This window comes from Phanerochaete carnosa, assembly GCF_000300595.1.
Source record: "Phanerochaete carnosa HHB-10118-sp unplaced genomic scaffold PHACAscaffold_2, whole genome shotgun sequence".
NCBI lineage: Eukaryota > Fungi > Basidiomycota > Agaricomycetes > Polyporales > Phanerochaetaceae > Phanerochaete > Phanerochaete carnosa.
The window spans coordinates 1,341,939-1,347,766 of NW_006767629.1; positions in this window are offsets into that span (position 1 = coordinate 1,341,939).

Below are 5,828 nucleotides of genomic sequence, written 5' to 3' on the forward strand. Positions count from 1 at the left end.
CTGGTGCTACGGCGACTGCTAGTGTCTAGGGGACGTTAGGCGGGGAACGAGGGCCGGTGTGTCATACCATATGACGTTGTCGGGCCGATGGAGATAAGAAGTCCGTTGCCGATCGGACTCGGAGGTAGCCGGGGGCCGGTGTGTCATGTTGTATGACGTTGCCGGGCCGACAGAGATCGGATGTCTGTTGCTGATCGGAGTGCGGCTGTTTCCGAGGAAGCGTGATGCGGTGACGAGGCGGCGGCGATGCAGGCGCGTCTGATGCGCTGATGCGTGCCCGTCGGTGATGCGTTCTCAAGGTGTTAGCGCTCGGCTAGGACTTGTAAACTGGCGCCTATGCGCCGACGACGTTTGGAGGGTCATATAAACGTGAAATAAATCGGAGAAAATGGGAATAAAATAGGAGGCTGGGGCTACGCCCACGACATTACCCCCCCCCTACAATCGAGACTCCTGGCGAGAAGATATGGCCTGTATTCTGCCCGTTTCCCACTCGAATTCTGCCGCTTTAGGATTAGTGGCGAGTGTAGAGATAGGATCGGTGTGTTCATAGATAGGCTTGAAGCAACTGTGGAGTTCGCTGAAGGAGGTGGTGGAGATCTGTCGTGGTGCCGATGGATTCTGTTTGTGGAAGTCGCGTATGCGTTCTTCAGCATGTACGTCTTTGGCGGGAATCCATTCGTCGGCACCTTGTCCGTATCCTTTCCATCTGATGAGATACTGGAGCTGTCTGCGATAGACGCGTGAGTCCAGAATCTTTTCGACTTCATATTCTTCCTCGTTGTTGACTATCACTGGCGGAGGAGGTGTAGGTTTGTTCATTCCGTTGTCGTGATAAGGGCTTAGCCTATCGACATGGAAGATGGGGTGAACCTTGAGCCAGTTGGGTAGTTCGAGGCGATAGTTAAGTTCTCCTATAACTTCGGTGATTGTAAATGGCCCTAGCTGTCGGGGTCCGAGTTTACGGGTTTGCTGGTGGATTGAGACGTCTTTCGAAGATAACCAGACTTTGTCTCCGACTTTGAAAGAGTGAGGCGATCTTTTACGAGTTTCGTAGTCGGCCTTCATCTTTTCTTTAGTCTGGCGGAGAGCTGCTTCTGCTTCTTTACGGATTTTGGCCATATTGTCTAGTCTGTCGTTTAGTGCGGGGATATTGGAATGTTTCCCTGCTGGGACAGTGAAGTCAGGCCTGTATCCATAGAGTACTTCGAAGGGGGAATGTTCGTTTCCAGAGTGTACTCGTGAGTTGAGTACAAACTCTGCCATTGGGAGCCATTCATCCCAGTCGTCTTGACGTTGTGAACAGAATAGCCGGAGGAATTTAGATACCTCGGCGTTCTTTCGCTCGACCTTGCCGTTTCCTTCTGGATGGTAGGCTGTAGTTAAACCCGACTCTATGCCGAGTCGCTTATATAAACTTCGCATGAAGCGTGCTGCGTATTGTGGTCCGCGATCAGAGAAGATCTTGCGTGGGAGGCCGTGGTGTCTGAACACTTCACGAAAGTGTATTTCGGATGCTCCTTCCGCTGTGAGAGTAGTGCGGCAGGGTGCGAGATGTACTTGATCGCTGTAGTGATCGACGTAGACGGTGACTGCGTCGTATTTCCCTGGGGATTTTGTCTGAGGAAGGGGGCCAACCATATCGACTCCAACGTGTTGCCAAGGCCCGTCAGGGACTTCTTGTGGTTTGAGAGTCGATTTAGGGTGTTTAGCTCCTTTGTACCTCTGACATTTATCACAGCCTGCCACATATCGTGTTATGGCGGAGTTCATTCCTGGCCACCAGTAATAGCGGGAGACTAACTCGATTGTCCCGTGTTTTCCTGGGTGTCCGGCTGTGGGGGTATCGTGACAGGACTCGATGATCTTATTACGGAGGGCGATGTCGTTCGGTATGTAGAGTTTGCCCTTGTAATAGACGAGTCCGTCGTTTTCTTCCCATTCGGTCAATCCGTTGACTAGTTTGCGAGGCCCTTTTAATCGGAGGCTAGAGAGTGCGGTGGAGACCTCGTCGTCTAGAGAGGTTACATCGCGAACTTCTTTCTCCAACGGTGAGCTTGTGACAAAGGCTGTAGCGGCTAGTCGTGCGAAATGTGCTGGACCTAATCCTGGACTTTGTGTAGCACTAACAAATCTGTTGTCAGGCAGGACCACTTGCATTTGGTTATCCATGTCGTCAGATATGTATTGAGAACTGGGACGTGAAAGCGGGTCCGCGACGAAATGTGTTTTGCCTGGCTTATGAGTTAATACGAAGTCGTAGTCGGCTAGTTCAAGAGCCCATCGAGCTTGTCGTCGTGTAAGTCGTTGTGCTGTACGCCAGTACTGGAGGTTAGCGTGATCAGTCCAGATTTCGAACGGTTTAGGCAGTCCTTCTAGGAAGTGACGCCAATCTCTTAGGGCTTCGATTATGGCCATGAGTTCGCGATCGTAGATTTCGTAATTGCGTTCTGCAGCGTTCATAGTCTGCGATCGGAAGGCGATTGGATGCCATAGAGTGTCGTTCGGATCCAGCTGACTGATTTCTCCTCCAGTAGCGTATCCAGAGGCGTCGACTTGTACGCGCGTATCTCGATCAGCGTGCCAGAGAGCGAGTACTGGCTCAGTAGTAAACTTGGACTTCAATGTATCGAAAGCCTGTTGCTGTGCAGAGCCCCATGTGAAGGGAACATCTTTCTTTGTGAGGTCGTGTAGCGGGCGGGCTATCTTAGAGAAGTCCTGGATAAACCGGCGGTAGAAGTTGGCGAACCCGACGAAACCTCTAACATCTTTCAGGTTCGCGGGCGTGGGCCATTCTGTGACCGCTTTTACTTTTCCTGGGTCCATGCTGACGGATCCTTCGCTGATGAGCAAGACGAGGTACTCGATCTGGTCTTTCTCGAACTCGCATTTCTCAGGACGTAGATAAAGGTCGTATTCCTTGAGACGTTCTAGTACCTCGTGTACGATCTTTCGGTGCGAAGCGAGGTCTGAAGACCAGATGAGGATATCGTCCAAGTATACTGCAACTTTTCCTTCTGCGATGAGGTCTGCGAATATCGTGTCCATGAGGGCTTGGAATGTAGCCGGCGCGTTGGTTAATCCGAAGTACATGACTCGTGGTTCGAAGAGTCCTCTGTTGGTGACGAAGGCCGCTTTCCATTCGTCTCCAGCTTTAATCCTGACATTGGTGTATCCCCAACGGACGTCGAATTTAGAAAAGATCCTTGCGCCTTGTAGCTTGTTGATAATATCGTTAGCTAGGGGCAGTGGGTATCTGTTCTGGATAGTGGCGTCGTTGAGCTTGCGGTAGTCCTGGATGAGTCTGAGCTTGCCATCCTTTTTCTTGATAAAGAAAACAGGTGAAGCGATTGGCGACTTGCTGGGAACTATGTAGCCCTTCTTGATTGCGTCATCGAGGAAGGTTTGTAACTCCTGATTCTCTGCTGGGCTCATCGGGTAGACTTTAGATCGGATCGTTGCAGGAGCGTCTGATTTTAGATCGATAGCGTGGTCCCAGGTTCTATGTTCAGGCAGCCTTGTAGAATCTGTCTCAGAGAAGACATGAGCATGTCGATGATACTCTTTGGGGACGAGTTGCTCGAAGGTTTTCGAGTATTTCTCCTTGTTTTGTTCGACTGCTACCTTCTGAGAGTAGGTGTAGCCTGCTAGGCAATAAACTTCGTCTGTAGCGTTATCAAGTATACCGGCCTTCACCCAGGCCCGGCGTTCAGCTCGATTAGCTTCGACTTTAGTTAAACTTGGCGACGCAGGTAAATCAGGCGATGCTTCTGAGCTGTCAGGAAGCGTCATCTCGCCTGTTTCCCAGTCTATAGTGGGGTTGACTTTCTTTAACCACGGTAGTCCGAGGATGATGTTCTCGGGACCGATATCCGTGATAAAGAAGTCATATTCTTCGGGGGTTCTCGATCCGATTTTGACTTTGAGTTTGGCATAGTGTGTGATTGCACCAGCGCTGTTAGTCGATCCGTCAATATTTCAGAGGCCTATCTGTCGTTTGAGGGGTCGTTTATAGATGTTGTTTTCTCGTGCAAATTTCTCGTGTAGGAAGTAACCGATGGCACCGGAGTCAATCATAGCAGGTGTGCGTAGAGATTTATTTACTCCTGATATTGTTACAAACACGCGAAAGTGAGACGAGAGGTGATCTATTGATGATACAGTACATGACGAGATATAGTCTGAAGGATCAGAGTCCGAATGTAAAAGAGCCGGTGCTGTTGAAGACCGCTCATTTAAACCGGGCACCAGAGCTGCAGCTCTAGTCTGGGCCCTTGCTAAAAACCCTGGCTGAGCTTTGCCATCAATTCAGCCTGTTGCTTCTGCATCAAGACCATCATGTCTTTGAGACTGGCTACGTCGGCAGCCGAGTCTTGAGACGTAGAGATGGAAGCTGATGTCGAGGGGTTTGTCGACGATGAGGCTCGGACCGATTGCGACTTTGGTGGTTGTCCGTTCAGTCTTGACAGACAAAGCTTCTTCCAGTGACCGGGTTTACCACAATGTTGACACTTGGTGTCCTCGTGAGCGCCGTCTGCCTTGTGACCTTTAGAACCGCAGACGCGGCAACGACCAACCATGAGTTTATTGTATTGCTTCTTGATCTCCACAGGGTCTTTAAGACCCTGGAACAGGTCGTCGAAGCGTGCGGCGGATATGTCCATGGCGTCGATGTCCATTGCGTTTGGGTCGCGGAAACCGGAGGAGCGCGTCGTTGTCGTCGACCGGGGCTGTGAGACTGGTTTGCCTTGATTGGCCGCCAGGTCTGCTTTTTGCAAGTCGATTGTTGCTCCGTAATTTTTCACCATGTTGTAGTCTGTGGCCAGAGGAGCAAAGTAGGACAGCCTATTGAGGTAATCCGAATTCATTCCAGACTTGAGACGGTCGTAGAGGTCGTTATTTGACCAACCGGTACGACGGGAGTAAGTCTCGAAGTCAGAGAGGTAGTCCGCAAATGTCCGATCGCCTTGTTTGATCGACATGAGCTTCTGCTTGGCTTCGTTCTTTGCGTCGACGGGTTCGAATTTAGCCGAGAACTGTTTGACGAACTCATCCCAATCGGCGTTGAATGGAGTACGACCGTCGGAGAGTTCGTCGATGTGAGGGCGCGCCCAGACCGCTGCTTCGTCCGTCATGAAGGATAGGATACCGGTGATCATTTTGAGCGGGTCCATTATCCAGTTGCCGGCATGGTCGAGGATGATGGCGTCTTGAGCGTTCCGCGAGGCGAATATTTCTTTATTCCCTCGGACGTATACGCGAAAGGCGCTGCGGAACAATCTGGCTTTTTCGGATGACTTGCCGTCGAAGGTGGCTGGTTTCTCGACGAAAGACCGGGACCTGGTGGAAGAGACCGTGGCAACTGGCTGACGTGCATGCGCTACGAACTGGTTCACAGTTGTCGTGAGGTTATTGACATTTTGGACCAGTGTGACCATGAGGTTTAGTACGTCCTGCATGGTGGGTTGCGGTGCCTGGGGTGGAACGTCCATTGCTTCGGCGGGTTCTTCTAGGTGGTATCGCTCACGAATCCGTGCTTCCTGTTCGCTACTGATGAACAGGTAAGGTGGGTTTTCGGAGGTGACCGGTCGTGTCTGATGCTCGTAGTAGCGATTTGGACAGAGATAGTTTGTACAAGTGTTTAACTGTCTTCTTTCGTCCAAATAGTAGTCTCGAGCTTCTTCGAAGTTGAAGACGTGAGCGAAGGCCGCGCAAACTAAGCGAGTGTCTGCCACTGTTTCTGATTCGTCCGATAGGACGGAGAACGGATTTATAGAAAGTGGAAAGGGAGTTCTAGGAATAATTGTACTAGTTCTGACTCGACGAGA